This window comes from Oryctolagus cuniculus, chromosome 2 (genome assembly GCF_051225735.1).
Source record: "Oryctolagus cuniculus isolate XC-2025 breed Fujian yellow rabbit chromosome 2, ASM5122573v1, whole genome shotgun sequence".
Classification (NCBI taxonomy): domain Eukaryota; kingdom Metazoa; phylum Chordata; class Mammalia; order Lagomorpha; family Leporidae; genus Oryctolagus; species Oryctolagus cuniculus.
The window spans coordinates 106625643-106645206 of record NC_142868.1 but is presented as its reverse complement, the minus strand read 5'-3'; positions in this window follow the sequence as shown (position 1 = coordinate 106645206).

Here is a 19564-nt window from a genome sequence, read left to right as displayed (position 1 = left end):
GTTGCTATCACAAAATACCAGATTGAGGAATGTATACAGAATGGCTGTTCATTTTCTAATAGTTCTAGAGGCTGAGAATCTCAAGATGAAGTTGCCGGCAGGTTCTGTGTCTGATGAGGGTCTGGTCTCTGCGCCCATGATGTCACCCTGAAGGCTGCTTCCCCTCTAGGGGCGTGAGTACCATGCGCTCAAATGGGTTAGGCAAGGAGTGCAGATTCAGCCCCCAGCCCTTCTATAACAGGTTTAATCCTGTGAGGGCTGTGGCCTCAAGGCTTAAACAACTTTTAAAAGATGCACCTCTGAATACTGTCACCCTGGTGATTAAACTTCATATACGCATCTGGGAGACACACTCAGACCATAACAATGACTGTTGGATTCAGCACTGGTTTGGACTATCCAAGGTTACAGGAAGCTGATGCACAAGCCAGACTCTTTTACTCTGTATAACATTGCTCTTTCTCTGGTTCGCTCCTCCAAATGGCCACAGCAGCCAGGTCTGGGCCAGACAGAAGACAGGAGCCTAGAACTCCATTTTGTTCTCCCATGTAGGTGGCAGGGCCCCATATACTTGGGCCATCTTCCGTTGCTTTCCCAGGCACATTAATAGGAAACTGGATTGAAAAGTAGAGCAGCTGGGACTTGAATTGGCTCTCTGATATGGGATGCTACTGTTGCAAGGGGCAGTTTAACCTGCTGTCCTATATCGCTGACCCCTACATCACTCTCTTTTACCTTTTTACTGCCTATAATTGCCCTTCTCGTGTATTAGTTCATGTGTTTGCCCCCACTAGAATACCACCTTCTTGAAGATCTCATGTTTCTAGCACACAAAATAATGCCTCACAAATAGTAGGTAGCCAGTCATTATGTATTGACTTTCCGAGTGAAACAGTACCATCTAAAAGCGTTGAAGAACTTATTGGAGCAATTTGAAATTTTTTTTTTCTGGGTTCATCAGGGCTGTTTCAAGGCACAGCTTTGCTTCTGAGATGTCCCTGAAGCCCTGGGAGGTTCCATAGTCCACAGCCTTTTTCAGGATCAGGTGTTGAACCATGAATCATGCTCCTTGTGGAGTGATGACTGTTAGGTTCCTGGAGTGGCACCATCAGAAGCCAACAGCTCTGAGGCTGGCCAAGGTCAACCCCCTTTGAACTTCAGCCTTGAAATGACCACACTGTAGGAGCCTTCCTATGGGACATGCATGATCTTACAGAGAACCTTTCTCTGCCCTTGAGAGTTTGTGCTGGCACACCCACAGCTTCTCAGAACATGAGTAGCTGGCTCAGGCTTAATCTCAGTGGGGTACAGCAGGACAGAAGAGCCCAGGCCAGGATCACTAAAGTAGGAATAATCTGAAGTGATGGTACTGGTGGCAGATTCTGCAAGGATGTCCTGTCTGGGCCAGAGGCAGTGGTGACAGCTGGGAGGTGGGGCCATTTCAAGCAGGAGGAAGACTCAACCCTAGTAATGCTTTATCCAGAGAGGTCGACAGGCACAGGAGAAAGGCATGGGATCCGAGAGGACCGATTGTGAGGCAGAAGTGTGCAAGCCCTGCACGTTGACAATCAACAGCAAACAAAATCAACCAGGCAAATCGAAATACAGACATCTGAGCACCGACACTGCCTTGGCTTCTGCTTGATAGAGGGCTTCCTCACTGCAGCATGGAATCGGGAAGGACAGACTACTGCCTCAGTGGGCCCAGGCCCATGACCATGGAAGGTCTCTGTTGTTCCTGAACAGACCACACAGATGGCCCATGTTTGTGCAGTTCCCTTGCCTGGCTCCAGTAAAGCCCTCTGTTGTCTGCTCATACCGGCAGACATTCTGGAACATTCTGGAACATTCTACCTTATTTACTTGTCTTCTTCGGTATCAACTGGGGACTTGAGACAGACAGTGAATCCTTGTTCCAGTACCCAGGTTAGCATGAATGGTCTCCACGATGCAGGGACATCCTCAGGGCAGGTGGCTGCTCTCTCCAGGAAGTCCCAGCACCTATTGTCAGTGACAGGGCCCATCGTGGGCCTGCAGGCGTACTGCCTTGGCTCTCTGGCCTCTCCTGGCCTGTGCCTCCACCTCTGATAATGGTAGTTATCAGGCCTTTCCAGTGCATTCAAGAGCAGGGTTATCTTTCCACCTTAAAGATTGTATCCACACTGTAGAAGGCAATCAGTGCTGGTGGGTGAAATGTTCTGGAACTTCTCAAGGAAACAGGCCTGGCTTAATCCTGCTGTTGCGCCTTAAGGGAAAGACCTTCTCCAAGCTTCTGTCCCCTGGTACTTTCCTCGCAAGCTTATTGTGAAAGGCAGATGAAATAGCAGAGGAGGAGGGTTCGCTTTCTTCACCCACAGAAGCTCATCAAGTGTTTGTTTCTTTTCCTTTCATTATTGATTTACTTCAAGATGGTAGTTCAAAATAATTTTTGACTATGGATAAATGTGGTATTTTACACACATAGACACCACACACAGTGGAATATTATTCAGCTGTAAAAAGCATGAAATTCTATCATTTACATCAAAAATACATACAACTGGAGGACAGCATGTTGAGTGAAATAAGCCAGACACAAGCAAATACTCCATGTTCTCCCTTATATGGGGGAGATAAAAATTTCTTAAAAATCGAAAGAAAAAAAAAGAAAGAAAAAATGCCTGCATGTATCAGTATTATTGCAAATAGAATTTTGTCATACTTTGTTTTATTTCTTTGTCAAACAAATTAGTACTATCGTTTTAATGATGTGATTATTTTGAAAAAGCACATAACATGAACTTTATCATCTAGAATAATGTAGAGAAATTTCAATGCAAATTTAAAGTAAAAATAAAATAAATAAATGCACTTTCAAAGAGTGGAGAGAAACTAAGAAATCCACAGGGATCTCTGGGTCAGCCACGTGGAAACCTGAATAGCAACAGCTGCATGAGCACAAACACTGCCCTTGGAAAGAAGCAGAATCCCTCTGGGTGTGAAAACTTGAGCCTATTTGTTAAAAAGAAGAAAAAAGAAAAAAGTCAATCCTGCTACTTTATAGCTTGTCTCATGCATTTTGCATTTGCAAATGGCACTTGTATCAACAGATAAATGTTTCCTTGCAGCACTCCAAAAATACGTTGCATTTAAATACCACATGTTTAACTCAACTTAGTCTTCCGATGGAAGGAATAGCATTGTCCAAAGATACACCAGATAGAGAAGAGAGTAGGCCGTCCAGTATTGGACATAAACCTGGTTATAAAATCTGGAGATGGAGTAATGCACTTCCTTTTTTAATCAGAGAGAGGGACAAACTACTCAGCCTTAGCTTCACTCTCACAAAAAAAATGGTGGTCTGTGAAGTGCACATTCATGTGTGACCTGATCAGGGATTTGCATTTATGCCAGAATTTTCCCCTCTGTTCCCCTAGCAATCCTTTAATTATTCAAAGACTCTGTGGAAATTGAAGTGTTTTCTGTCTAATGCCTTCCCAGTCATTGCTATACCACTTCCCAACCTTCTGAGTAACCTGACTGGTTTATTTTTCCACGGAAGTCAAAGACTGCAACCTGGTGATACACCTGGACTCTGAAACAGTATTGATCCCACATGTTGTAATTTATTTTTCAAAGGACGATGTGCAATGCATCTTTGTAATTTTGGCACCTAGTACTAAATGTTTAGTAAATGAATGCATTAATTAATTGTACTACTCAGCAATAAAAAAATGAAATCCTTAAGGGCTGATTCTGAGGCCAGAGTGTTGTTTAGGGCATCTGCCATTCTATGAGTCTGCTGTGTATCCCGCTTCCCATGTTGGATCATTCTCTCATTTTTAATTCTATCATTTATTATTAGCAGACACTAGTCTTGTTTATGTGATCCCTTTGATACTGAATCCTATCATTATGATCAATTATGAACTTAAACTGATCACTTTGATTAGTAAGATGGCATTGGTACATTCAGATCTGGCTAAAAAGCCCATGAGAGTTTCTCAGGCATGGAAAGCCAAGACACTGTGACAAAAAAAAAAAAAATGACCTAAAGGAAAGATCTCTGCGAGTGAGATCCCAGTGGAAATAATGGGCCATCAAAGAAGGAGGTGCCTTTCTCTGAAGGGAGGCGAGAACTTCCACTTTGCTTATGGCCTTGCCTAAGTAAGGTCGGAGTTGTTGAACTCAAGAGGCTTCCATAGCCTTAGCAGCTCATGACAAGAGCCTCAAGTGATTACTGACATCATAAGTAAGAGTGTCAATTGTCAAATAAAAAACAGGAGTCACTGTGCACCTACTCCCCATGCAGGATCTCTGTCCTTAATGTGTTTTACTATGTGAATTAATGGTAAAACTACGACTCAAACAGTACTCTATACTTTGTGTGTCTGTGTGTCTGTATGTAAAGATAATTGAAAGTGAATCTTAATGAAGAATGGGATGGGAGAGGGTGTGGGAGATGGGATGGTTGTGGGTGGGAGGGAGGTTATGGGGGAAAAATCCGCTGTAATGCAAAAGTTGTACTTTGGAAATTTTTATTTATTAAATAAAAGTTGAAAAAAAAATGAAATCCTGTCTTTTGAAACAAGATGGATGCAACTGGAAACCATTATACTTAGTGCAATAAACCAGTCCCCAAAAGAGAGATATCATATGTTTTCCATGATCTGTGGTAACTAATAGAGTACCTACAACATAATGTATTGGAGTGAAATTGATAGTTTGAGATTCGATGATTGTTTATAGCCCTTGTATCTACTATTGATGAGCAGTGTTTTATTTTTTTTCATATTATTTGTTGAATTATTAGTGTAGGGTTAATCTTATGAGTATAAAGTAAACTGAAAATAGATCTTTGTAAAAATTAAGAGTTGGAATAGGAGAGGGAGGAGTAAGAAATGTGGGAGGATGGACAGGAAGGAGGGTAGGGTGGGAAGTATCAGTATATTCCTAAATCAATGTATTTAATCCATGAAATTTGTATAACTTAAATAAAATAGAAAATAATGAGAGAATGAGCAAATATGTGCCAATGACAAAGTTCATCATGCGGCTAAGGATAAGTTTTTCTTTATCAAATGATAGTAGCTGGCGACTGGATCAATGGCTGCAGAGAAGATATTATTATTACAAAAAGAAGGAAACAGTCAATTCAGCCACATACATGGTGTCAACTGGACTGATAATTACTGCTCTCAAGTAATTTCACGGTGTCAGTCATTTTGCATTGAGTGATAGAGGCTTTTCATTGATTTATTTTTCCAAGAGCATTCATCCCATATGCACCACTAAACTTTCTATCTGGAAATAGCCTATAGCAGATATCTCATTGTTCGGGAAATGTTGGCATTATGTATCAAGTGCGTCTGATTCCTTATTTTAACAAGCAGCCACCAGGCTATTTAAAAAATAAGTAAGCTTATTCATTTACAGGCTGGAAAATAACTAGCTTTCTTGTTTGAGATTAGGCAATTTTCTTCCATCTTCTTTTTGTAAACTCCATGTGGCATATCTCTGAATAGCATGTGGAACTTGTGAGTCAGAAATTCCGAAAGTTAGAATTCTGATGTGAATGGAAGGGGAGAGGGAGTGGATAAGGGGAGGGTTGCAGGTTGGAGGGACGTTATGGGGGGGGAAGCCATTGTAATCCATATTCTGTACTTTGGAAATTTATATTCATTAAATAAAAGTTAAAAAAATTAAAAAAAAATAATTCTGATACATGGAACTTGCTGGCCGGCAGAAATAATTATTGGAATTCAGAAATGGCCCAATTCAGGAAAAGGGGTTCTTCCTGAACTTGAATTTTTTTTAAGCCAAAAATGTTTCATCTTATCTTTTCAAATACAGTGACAGCTCACTCCAACAGGCATTTATTTAGTGCTAATTAAGCCCAATGTGGTAGGCCCTGGGATAAGCTCCAGAGACACAGAAGCTGAATCACACATGGTCTTTTTCCTAGGAGAGTTTACATTATATAGAAGGAAAGCCCATGCAACATAACCAATCACTTGCTTATCAATTCCCCAATGGCTCTTCCTACCCCTCTTCCAAAGCATCCATCATCTGACAGAGTCATAGGATACTGATGATTTCTTTTCTGCTTGGACTAGGATTTAGTGCATCACTTCCCTGACCCCTTGCAGCAATTCTGGGGTTTCCCTATGTCAGGGCCTTCCTCACTATGTTTTTCTATTTATTGTCCCTTCTCCCACCTAAACAAAGACCAACGTCCGGAGACAATGGCTCCTCTCAGTTTTACATCCCCAGTACTGAGGGGACACACATCTGGCACAACAAATGTTTGCTAGGCAGACAGATGGAAGGACAGACGAGGTGAGCCTGCACCAAATCTCTAGGGATGGCGGAGGCAGCCTGCCAGGAAGGGGGAAAGACAGATGACAGTCACAGAGGCTCTGACATTTTCTTAAATACGAGAATTCTTATTTGTAGGCATAGCTCTGCTGTAGAGAATAACTATGCAGAATAAAAACCTAGGGATTCCACCACACTGCCTCACTGTTGGGGAGCACCTCTGATCCATAGTACATTCTTCTGAAAATTCTTTTTAAAAAATATTTTTAATTCATGCATAATAATATACATGTTTACAGGGCACATTGTGATTTTTGATACATATATAGAGTGTGTAATGATCAAATCAGAATAATTAGCTTGTCTGTCACTTCAAACTCTTAGCATTTGTTTGTGGTGAGGACATTTCATATTTTTTTTCTTCTAGTCATTTAGAGATATAAAATACAATATTGCTAGAGCTGGTATTGTGTTGTAGCAGATTAAGTTGCCACCTGCGGTGCCAGCATCCCATTTGGGTGCCAGTTTGAGACTAGGCTGTTCCTCTCCACACCCAACTCCCTGCTAATGTGCCTGGAAAAGCAGTGGAAGATGGCCCAAGTGTTTGGGTCCCTAAACCCACATAGGAGACTCGGAACAAGCTTCTGGCTCCTGACTTTGGACCTGCCCACTTTGGCCATTTTGGCCATTTGTTGAGTGAACTGGCAGATGGAATCTCTCTCTCTCTCTGCAACTCTGCCTTCCAAATAAATAAAATAAATCTTTAAAAAAGTAAAATAAAATAAAATATTACTAACTAGAGTTGCTTTTCTGTGTAATGGAATACCAGAAAGTATTTCTTTGATCTAGCTGTAATTTTGAATCCATTGATCAATTTCTCCTTTATGCTAATGAATCTTTGTCCTTTGAAGCTTGATTTAAATTTTGGAAACAGATCAAAGATATTTCACCCAGCAACTTCTTGTGTCTGAATCCCTAATTCTTACAATAGCACCTGCCGCATAGCGATATTCAAAAATTTCCATTGAATGAAAATATCTTTTCTTTCCAAAGCAATCTTGGCTAAAAATAATTGTTTTTTCTCACATGACTCACATGAGGATACTTAAAAAGGTTCACAGGAAAAAAAAAAACAGAATTAAAGGATTATTGGATTATTTTTGTACAAAAAATTGAAATCCAGTTTTTCAATAATATGTGTTTTCCATAAAATTTTGAAATACCTCTCCCAAGTTGGATCTGAAGGATATTCCAATGGAAAATCCCAACCCTATTTAGAAAAGATAATAACGCTGAATTAGACTATAGCCATCCAACATAATCATTTCAAAAACACTCTGAATGTATGATAAAGATATATTAATCTTTGTATACTCTACTTGTAGGTATAAATACATAGATGTTTAATATTTTTATTTTGTATTTTCTAGTTTTTGTTTTTAAATTATTTTTTATCTTCAATGTATTTGAAAGGCAGAGAGATCGGAAAAGAGAGAGAGACAAACATACACACACACACACACACACACAGATCTTCCATCTACTGCTTTACTCCCCAAATACATGCAATAATCAGGGCTTGGACAGAGTGAAGTCAGGAGTCCTGACCCACCTGGGGTCTCCCACATGGGTGCCACAGACTCAATTAGTTGAGCCATCAGCCTTGTCTTGCAAGGTGCCTATTAGCAGGGAGCTGTATTGGCAGCTGAGGAGCTGAGACTTGAGCCAGGAACTGTGATATGGGAGGCAGGCATCCTGAGAAGTGACTTAACTGGTGCATCAACACCTGTCCCTAATCTGCATTTTAAATGAATCAATGCATTGTCTGAAGCAGATGGAGATGCTGAGGGAGTTGGAGGGTCAGTAGAGGCAGAGTGCTCTCTCACATGTTTTGTGAAAGCGACTTCCTTTCATGAGCTGTTTTAAAGAAAATTTCTTTATGGAGAAGGGTCTAGAAACAAGCAGTCAGGATTCAGATTTTTGCTGCTAAAGATTCTAAAGAGAATTGCAGGCATAGACTTCTCCCTCTCTATCCAGGGTGAATATGCAAATGCCTTTCACTTTGCAAAAGAAAGAACCAGACTAAGATGAGCCGCTGCCTTTTTTGATGGTGAAGGTTATGATTTCCATGTCACATTATTATTGATAAAGGATGCACATGGCAAAATGTTCAGTCATCTTTCACTCCAAACCTATACTCCAACCCATTAGTGATTCTGTTGGTGAACCTAACACATATATTACACCACTTCACTTCCAGAAGGTCCAATTCGTGAACAGCACCATTTAGTTTCATGACCAGAAGATTGAAAAGTACTTCTTCAGAAGGGGTAACTTGCAGAATTTCCTCTCTTTAAAATTTTATCACAGCATATGTTGTGATGTTTTTATTATATCTTTTAAAAATCTTATTTACACATTTATTTATTTGTAGAAGGACATTACAGAAGGAGAGAAAGAATGACAGAGAAAGAGAGAGAGAGAGAGAGATCTTCCATCTGTTGGTTCACTCCTCAAATGGCCTCAACATCCAGGGCTGGCCCCAAACTGAAGCCATGAGCCAGGAACTCTACCTGGGTCTCCCACACAAGTGGCAGTGGCCCAAGAATTTGGAGAATCTTTTGCTGCCTTCCTGGATGCATTATCATGGAGCTGGACAGGAAGTGGAACAGTCAGGGCTCTAGCCAGCATTCCAATATGGGATGCCAAACTTGCGGGCAGTGGCTTAACCTGCTATGCCACCATTCTGGCCTCTTATTGTATCCTTGATAATTGTCTTGCTTTCTTGTCATTTTTATCCACAAATGTTCATAATGAATTTCTCTGCTTAGCAGATACTAATCAATTTTTTTCAAAATTTTTTCGCAAATAAATATTATTAGGTATTCTTGAAAAATATTTTGAATTTGTTCATTGAGTTAAAGGTATACTTTCTCTTTCCATTTGAGATAGTGAGGGAAAAAATTGGAATATTGTGTTTTCCTCAAGTTCACAGCGATAAAAGATTGAGTAACTTTGAAATTGTGGGTCATTCTTTCAGATCTAATTATAGTGCTTTCTCTCATTATACACCCTTTGAACAAAGAACTTGCTATATATATATATATATATATTGACAGTCAGAGTTAGACAGTGAGAGAGAGAGAGACAGAGAGAAAGGTCTTCCTTCTGTTGGTTCACCCCCCAAATGGCTGCTACAGCTAGCACGCTGCGCTGATCCGAAGCCAGGAGCCGGGTGCTTCCTCCTGGTCTCCCATGCAGGTGCAGGATCCAAGCACTTGGGCCATCCTCCACTGCACTCCTGAGCCACAGCAGAGAGCTGGACTGGAAGAGGAGCAACTGGGACAGAACCTGACACCCCAACAGGGACTAGAACCCGGAGTGCCGGCACCGCAGGCGGAGGATTAGCCTAGTGAGCCATAGCGCCGGCCAATATTATTTTCTATATTAAAATTACTTGTTCATTGTTTCAGCAAAGCAAAATATTTATCTTACTATTTGTTGGTGTGAGCCTGACCCTATAACTTGAGAAGAATTTAAGTTTCTAGAATTGTTTTCTTTTTTCCTATTGCATTTGCTATTGTACGCCTAGCGTTTAAGAAAAATGTGACATTTCAAAGATAATTTATGAAAGTCAACCAGTGTTTATTGATCTAAATCTACTGTGCGTCAGTCCAGTACCCCAGTGTCATTGGTCCATATCCATGCTCTGATTCATGGTTAATCTGTGATTGCTTTGGATAATAGAAAACAACAGTGGTTCAGAACTGATGGGTGAGAGGAAACTTTCTGTCCTTCTCAGAGAAAAAGAATAGGCAACTGAGATTGTGATTACAAGTCAGCAAGGAAGACTCATTTTCTCTTAACCTAAGGGTAACTTTGGTACATTAGTGTCTTACAGGTGCTTGTGTCTTATTTCTCCCTCTGTTGTGGATGTTCTATGTGGGTAGAGGGAAGAGCAGAACTAGGTGTTTGTGGATCTAACCCAGCCTGCAACCAAGTTGAGTAAGGGAGGATTTTCAATCAACACGTGCATCAATTAGAGAAAGACAGGTGTTAATGTAATTCTGTGATAACGAACAGATTGAAAATATGGGAAATCTGCAGAAGAAAGGTGACCCAGGAGTAAATGAGAGGAAGGGGTTCTTGGAAGGAGCAAGTGCAGGATAAAAGATGAGGAAAGATTGGTGGAGACTGAGAAAGGAAGAAGGGATTTGTTTATTGCACTTTTTAAAAGGGCACCAGAGAAAGGGAGGAAAACTCCACTCTATTATTATGATGGAGTATCATCAATTCTTGGAAGACTGTTCGGTAAGATGCAGACTGGAGATGTGCTCGGGTTGTGCCCGGTCTCTCCCTGGTGTTTCCTGTGCTCCAGCCGGGAGGCAAACTTCACAGGTAGCCATAGGATTGGCTCATCCCTCCTTTGGGAAGTTCACTCCCTCTTGCCTTCACTCCACTCCCCTGCCATTCTTACCCTTTTCTCTAGCTCCTGGGAGGCCCTGGGAGGCCCTGGGAGAGTTGGTACTGTCAGCTCCTGCTTTGATGACTCAGGCTCAGCTCAGCACCAGCAATCTCTCCCCATCTCTACCTGGTGGACCTCCACACCTAGGGCCAGCTGCTGAATTCCTGGCTCCGAGCTGCTCATCCCTTTTTTTTTTTTTTTTTTTTTTTTTGGTGCATCACAAACCTCTATGCCCATTCTGGTTTGTCAGGGTGATCTCTGTCCACTTTTGGACAATTGGATCCTTTTCCTTCCAAATACATCTATGGCTGTCAATTCTTAAAATTCCCCACAGGATAGGACTGTGGCAGATCTGGACCCATCAGTCTAGCAGTGATGGTCAACTGTAGCTTTGCCTTCCCTGGCAGGAGCCACCCTGTAGGTAAACCACACCATGGGGTGAAAATCTGCCAAGGACCATCATGGAAATAGAAGGGCTGGAAAGCCATCCAGAAGGAGAGGCTATGAGTGGTGGGCACTGATGGTACTGCCCAGTGTAGCACCAACAGCATGTGTCTCAAATGGTGAAGCCTGTGCTTGTTTCTATGAAATAAACCCTTTTCAGGCTTGACATTGTAGTGTAGTAAGTAAAGCCATAGCCTGCAATGCCAGCCTCCATATGGGGGACACTGTATCCCTGCTGCTCTACTTCTGATCCAGCTTCCCACTAATGGCCTGGGAAAAGCAATGGAGATGGCCTAAGTGTTTGGGCCCCTGTCATCCACATGGGAGACATGGAAGAAGCTTCTGGCTCTTGGCTTTGGCCTGGCCTCAGCCCTGGCTATTGTGGCCATCTGGAGAGTGAGATGGTGGCTGGAAGATCTCTCTCTCTCTCTCTCTCTCTCTCTTTGAGTTTCAAATAAATAAATCATTTTCTAAAAGAAATAATTCCCTGTCAGGACTTATGCAATATACTAATTAAACACATAGCAATACATAAAGTAAATGGATTATTGGGGAAAATATTACCTATGAAGCTAGGTTCTCTGAAGAAGACAGGCATCCAGGAGTTTACAAAACCTAAATAATAATTAGTATTTTTGTAAGACTTGGAATAAGTGGAGCAGGGTGAGAAAGTTATCAAAGCTAGTTGAATCTGCTATACATGAAATTATTTTATTTATTTCTTTATTTATTTAACTAAGTACTCAAGGATCTCAGTCTCTTGGACCATGAGGAATTTTTAGCATAAGGTAGCATTTCAAGTGTAGTTTTCTCTATGTAAAAAGAGGCACTAGGGCTTAGGGTCTGAAAGAACACTGGAGTCCTTTAAACATCATGGTATCTTCTATTACTGGCTATAAAATGAATTTAGTGGATCATTTAAGAAAGCAACAGAACTAATAGTAAATGTTTGTATTATACAGACTAATATTGTATAAAGAAATGTTTGTTTCACTTACATAGCTATGTATCTAAATAAGCACATCTGAGCAAATACATGCATAGGTGAGCACTTTTTTGGGCAAAATGGCAAGGCTTAAAAAATCAATCTTTTGCTGAAGGAGATGATAAAACTTAATGGTACCATCAAAAATAAATTTTTTGATATATATAAGAATAAATCAGTTTTGAAATTTATTATTCTCAACTTGATTAAAAACACATTAGTAGTCATATTTTTAAAGCTGGAGTTAAACCAATACTCCTGAGAATGAGGGATCTCTGAGATAAACGAGATTACTGAGATGTTACATATGCCAGCCAGAAGCAGCAAGGCTTAGACAACCACTGGGAAAATGTTGGCCATACCTAGGCACAGAAACCAAGACCCTGAACAGAGCCTTGAATGCACAGTCAGGAACACGCAGGGTCCCAGTCTTTCCTTCCTTAGCATACAGTGTCCTCATCCTACTTTTATGATTGCTAGTCATCCACTTACCAAATTAACCCATTGAACTGAGGGCGTGCTGCAGCTGGCCTCCAAGGTTCTAGTCAGGGGACTCTTGGAGTCATTTGCTTCTCCAATAGATCACACCTTGTGGCAGGCAGTATTGACTCTAGGGGTTTCTTTTGGGCAATTTCAGGTCCAGGGCAAGAACTAACTAGAAGCGCACTTTGTCATAAAAATTCTCTGAAGAGCACAGCCATCTCACCCCTTAAAAGGAGTTCAGGTAAACCACTGTCCATCCTGTAACATGAACACGGGCTGAACAGTCACTTCTCATCCCAACTTCAACTCCCAAGAACGTTCACCCCTAGTCCCTCGGGGAGCACAGTAATTAAGCGATAGCTGTCTGGCTTCTTGCTCTGCACTTTGCAATAAACACCTGCTTGCTTTCACCAAGCCGATGTCAGTGAGTGTTGTTCCGTATGTTGGGCAAGCAGACCCAGGTTTAGGGGTTCCATGGCAACTTTTCCAGCCATTTGTGGGGGTTGCTCTGTATCAACACCAGAAGTATTTTTACAATAAAAATTGGGGGAGAATACGTTGCTTACATTGAACTTACATTGGCTAATGATATGAGAGTCGGGATAACTTGAAGCAGGAACTTTTGGGGCAGAAGGACAATCTGAAGTATCTGTGGTTCCTGAACTGGTTGGACTTGATGGTCCAGAAAGTTTATAACGGAAGCAGGAGGTGTTGGTGCAGGAGAAGGCAACGAATTCTGGCTATCCGGGTTTTAAGTGAAGGTTTCAAGGTATGGTCGGGAATGTACAAGTCTTTTCTTGGTTTTGGTCCTAGCCGTTAGCTAATTAACTTTCCTTATGTCTTCCTTCTCCCATTCTCCTGCCTCTATAATTAAACTTTAGGACATCTAAGAGTCTTTTTTTTTATCATTGGGCAGAATGACACATGAATAATAGCTGTTGAACACTGACTGCTCCTGAATTCATTGCACCTTTTGTTAGCAGTATTAGAAGGGAGAAACTTTAATTGAAGTTAGTCAGGGCAAGATATTTTTGGGTAGGATGGGATTTTTCAGAATTTCCTTCATTTTTTGCATTATTAATCTATCAGTGTTTTCTGTATGCCTTAAGTAGCTGGTAGAATGCACCATTCGCAGGCCTCAAAGTCAAGCCACATATAGATTCCTCAGCAGGTCTGGCACACAAATCAGACTACAAAGTTTGGCCAACTTTAGGGAGAGAAGAATAAGGAGATCTGGACTTTGTACCCTTGTGCCAGTCATGGGCTATAGGCTGGACTCTGGAATCAGGTTTGAGAAGGAGAATGAGAGGCTAAGGAATGGTGGGGAAGGACTTTTTGGGTGAAGGGGTCCTGTTTGACTCAGTGCAATTTTCCTAAAGAGAAGAATCAGAGGTTGTCTGTGATGCCCTAATAGCCAGTGCTCTGTTGGCCAGGAAAAGGGGACTGGATGTAGAAGAAACGTTGTAATTGAAACATCCATCTATCGTTGGTCCAAATACGTACACCTTGATTGGGAATCCCATGCCCCTGTTCATTTGCCTCTGCACCAGTTCTACCTTTTCTAATTTCTGCTTCTCTGAACTGCATGTGAGAGCTGTCTAATCATGTGCATAATTATGGGGTCTGTTGATGAGCCGTTATATTTTAATTAATATGGTCCATAAGCTCGTTATCTTTTTTGGCAGTCACACCTCACCAGTGACTTGTATTATGAACACAAATTTTGTTCCTGAGTGCTTCAACAAAGCAATATTTGTTCCATCCTCCATTTCTAACATAAACTTTTGGACTCTAAAATAGGTCATGTCATCTGTCCCTATTAGATTTCAGCTTGTCAGACTTTGCTTATCATTTTGTCCTCAGAGCCCTGATGTAATCAGCCAATGCGTTACTACCCTGTTGAGCTTTTAAAAACCTAGAAATGTGATGATCAAGTCTCTCAGTTTCAGTCCAAGCCCTTCAACTAGTCTTTAGAAACTTCTTTCCAGACTGGCACCAGTCTCTGAATCACTGCAATCATTTTTGTGGTTGCAAAACCAACGGAAGGTCACCCAATATTGTCATTCTGCCCTTGTACCTTGATTTGCTCTTAAAATAGCATTAAAGATGACTTCCCATTACATGCTGAACTAGACATAGACAATCCACAGCATTTCCACAAGCAAGCAGTTTAGAAATCTGGTTAAAATAAAAGGAGATTACTCTGATATAACTTGTTCTGGACTTTAATGATAATCCTTACTGATCCACATACTCAGAAAGTGGGGGGAAAACTACAATAGTGAGAATTTATGCCCTACTCCCATCACCTTGAGGTCAAGCCACACCTATTTGTTAGCATCTGTTCTGTGTCTCCCTCACTCTTCACTTTGATTATATCACTGATCAGTGAGTGATGTATAACTAATTTTTGGCACAAGACACGAATCCATTCAATGATACTTGGCACTATCGCACACATACATAGCATTTAGATCACACTTCAGTCTCTTGTAAGTAACTGTTTTGCTCTTTTTATAGGGAGATAATGTAATACAATGTCCAAAACTGATAGGAATTGCTATATAACCCCCCAAACTGAGCACTCTCTCAATGTGCAAAACGCTAATCATTGATGTCAGAATGGTGGAATAAAAGAAGCATTTACTGAAAAGCACAGAGCAAGGAGCCTGGCAGATATCCACAAGCCCTCAGGTTTCCCAAGGTGATGGAGGTGAATTGTCTTATGGATTGGTGTTGCCATGAGAGGTGCATATTTAGTGTGCATCCAGGTTCCTGGTTAGTCCGGGGTGCTCCTGTCCTGCCTGGATTGATTGGCACTGCCACATTCCTCCTGCTGGAAACGTGGCTTTCAGTCGATCTGGGGCTACAGGCAGGTGCTGGCTACTTTCCGCCCTAGCCTGGAATTTCTGGAAGAGCAACCCCTTGAAAAAAGATTTACCATCAAGATATTTGCTATTGGAGAAACAAATCACTTCGTGGGTTTGCTGCACCACTCCCTCAATTCAGTGAGTTTAACTTTAGCAAGTTGTTGATTGGCAATCACAACTCAGGGCAAGGACACTTTAAGCTAAAAGAAGAGAGGTTGGGACCTGGTGATACTTAACATCTGCACTCAAAGCACTGTATAAAAACTTGGTTTCAGGAAGAAAAAGTAATTTTCTAAGTTCTGAGCACTCGCTCCTATAAGAAGAGGAAAACAAGTACAAGTTTGCTGTCAAGCATAAATCATCTGTACTTGGGAGACACCCAGGAAACTAAATAAATCTCAAACAGCGGGCTTGGAATGCTGGTCTGTATAGCAATTCCAAGTAAAGAAGGGTGTGGAGGAAGCACGTCACGGGCTAGTGACCTAAGAGAGCATAGTAAAGAAGGACAGGGATTTTTGTGCAGATCTAGGTAGTCCATTGATAAGTCTCTCGTGGTTGAGTCATCTTTCTCTTCTTGGTACAGATGGAGGTTGCTTTAGATGTAAATATCGCTTTCAAAAGGATAACTTCTGTTTTCAGAGTTTCTCTTGTGTCTGCTGCTACTCAGAATAATGAGCTCAAAAATATCCCTTATGCTAAAGAGGTATATTTTGGGGAGGCATATTCTGGTCTCCAACATTTTCAGTCTCGAAGTTATTTTCAATGCTGATGCCAGCAACAAAGCAGTAAGATACAGTTTTCCTTTATCATCAATCAGATTGCTTCTAACATGAGACAGTCCCGTCCTTGTTATTCTTGTCCCAATTAGGATGGATTAAAGTGTTTCCTGAGTCATTAGTTGGAGGGTTCTTTTCCTTGTCACTCATAATTCTTTCATTTCTGATAGCTTGTCATTTCCAGAGTCCCTCCTAGCAGGACACATCCCTTTTCTTATCATCATTCCCCTCATGTTGTCTCTATTCCTTTTGAGCAGTGTTGAAGGCTCCCTTTCCTGGTAGGCTGAGTCTTTCTTCAAAGTTTCAGTCCCCTTTGCCTCTGTCTCCCTTGGACCAGCCACCAGGCTCCAATATTGGTAGCTTTTCTAGCACACACACACACACACACACACATCATGCTTGTATGTGCAAACTCACATACACACATAATTTGCAGAACTAAAACCCAAGCTTTCAATCACCTGTGGCTTCTAAACAATTGCTACCGAAAATGCACTCTTCCTTTGTGATGTCAACTACATCACTCTTCCCTGAAACTCTTTCAAAGAAGCTGATTTTTCCTCTGTTACTTGAGTTTTTTTTTTTTTAAATAACATATTAAAAGTCTTCTGAAATTCAGGTAACACTATTCTTCATAAATGAATGTTGATAATGAAGTATAATTTAAGTAACTGGGTAACCCCTTTTCTTCTATTGGTTTTATTATATTTAGACTACTCCTTTGTGTTAATGTCAGAATTAAATGAGAGTTGGGGAACAAAACAGAGAATAAGTACCAGGAAATTTATTAATTAGAGTCATGTTTACATTTTTACTGTCAATTTCATTTGAACTTGATTCTTCAAAGTTTAATATGATTCTGGAAATTTATCATTAAGAAATAATATGTCTGGGGCCGGCACTGCGGCGCACTAGGCTAATCCTCTGCCTGTGGTGCTGGCACACCGGGTTCTAGTCCCGGTCGGGGCGCCGGATTCTGTCCCGGTTGCCCCTCTTCCAGTCCAGCTCTCTGCTGTGGCCAGGGAGTGCAGTGGAGGATGACCCAAGTGCTTGGGCCCTGCACCCGATGGGAGACCAGGAGAAGCACCTGGCTCCTGGCTTCGGATCAGCGCAGTGCGCCGGCCACAGCAGCCATTGGGGGTGAACCAACGGAAGGAAGACCTTTCTCTACGTCACTCTCTCTCACTGTCTAACTCTGCCTGTAAAAAAAAAGAAAAAAAGAAATAATAGGTCTGAATTTTTGATTTTACGTGAACACAGGAAAGCTTCATTTCTAACACTAGATTAAGTGACTAAAGCATTTAGAACAATCCCTGACAAATGCTAAATGCTCAATGGTGCTAGTTCAAATAATCAAATATATATAATATATAATATATATTTACTTTACCAGTATTTTCACATTATAAGAGGCAGTCACAAGATTTTATTTAATGGAGAAAATGGTTCCTTTAATGGCAATAGAATAGGATCCACACAAGGAATTTGCTACTTGATATTCTTGTATCTTATATTACTTATGATCCTTAACAAAACATTTTCATAATATATTCCAGAGTTGGGTGTAATGTTTTTAAGTGTCAAATTTTATAGTTAATCATTATATATGAAGCTTTATGTGCTGAATCCAAGGATAGGAAATATGTAACTCACATCACAAAGGTTTTCACAAGGAAAAATTTATCTTTGAGTTCTTCTGAGTAATCAAGCAGGCCAGAGTGGCAGCTGGGCCGTGACATCTCTCACATGGGTTCGTGTGTCGGTGAGGAAAACAGGCCAGAATCACAAGGCACTGATCCTTCCTGATGAGAGTCTCAAGGGAGTGGTGCACCTGCTGTTGTAGCTGGTTTACATCCCAGGCCTGATTGCAGCATGAGCCCACCCGGCACAAATGCACAGCTCAGGAATTGGCATTAGTCTGCAGAAACCATTTTTTTTTTAAGATTTATATTTTTATTTGAAAGTCAGAGTTACACAGAGAGAGGAGAGAGGAGAGGCAGAGAGAGAGAGAGACAGAGAGAGAAAGGTCTTCCATCCACTGGTTCACTCTCCAATTGGCCGCAACAGCAGGAGCTGCACCGATCCAAACCCAGTAGTCAGGAGCTTCTTCCAGGTCTCCCATGCAGGTGCAGGGGCCCAAGGACTTGGGCCATCTTCTACTGCTTTCCCAGGCCATAGCAGAGAGCTGGATCAGAAGTGGGGCAGCCGGGACTCAAACCAGTGCCCATATGGGATGCTGGCACTGAAAGTGGCTGCTTTACCCACTACACCAGAGTGCCAGCCCCTGCAGAACCCATTTTAAAGTCACATTATACTAGAATATTTATCAGAATATTTGAAATAATGCAAAACTTCTGCTTCAACCTATGAAAAAAAGTCTGCTGGAGGGGGTAATAAATAGTTGGTAACAGTAGTTAAGAAATAAAAGTATGATGTGACTTTTATCTTTCTTTGATCAGATACCATTAGATTACAAATTTTATTACTGCAATGCAATGCTTGTGATTATTACATAGATAAGGATGCCAGCTACAGCCAAGAAAAATACAGGACTCTAGTTCCAGTTGAAGTTTGGCTAAACAATGAACACTAATTGCTATAGGCAAACCTACCCAGTGAACTCGGAGTCAGGTCTTTGGAACTGCCTGCTTGCGTTATTGGCATGTAGTTAATGGCCACAGAAATATCTTCCCCTTCTCTTTAATATGTGACCTTCTTTTCCTGGATTGACAAGGAAGGTGAGTTAGTTAATATTAAGAGTTGAGAATGATGGGTACCTTTGTAAAACTTCCAGGAGAAGGCACGTGCTGTGTCATGTCCATTAATCTTGATGTGGCAGGTAAGTAAAGAGACTCTTTTCCATATTATTCAAGCATGAAATCACAAAGCTTTCAGGCAGTTGAAGCAAATAACATTTTTGATTGCATAATGAGTTTTAGGCATGTTATTAATAACCATTTTAGCTACATTAATTATAGGAGCTTTATTTCTTCTGTTGGGTTTCAGAATAGATAATATGCTTTAAGATTTTCTTTCCATTTAAGAAATCATTTGGATGAAATATGGAGCAGAAATTTGAGTGTAATTTAAAGTAATGGAATCAGTCAATCATCATTGCATTTAAATAGAAATGAGATGAGATCATTTTATCAAACTATATATATGTATTTATTTTAAAACACCTACCATTATTAAAAACTCATAATAATGTGTACAATGTAAATCACTAATACTTAAGTTGAAA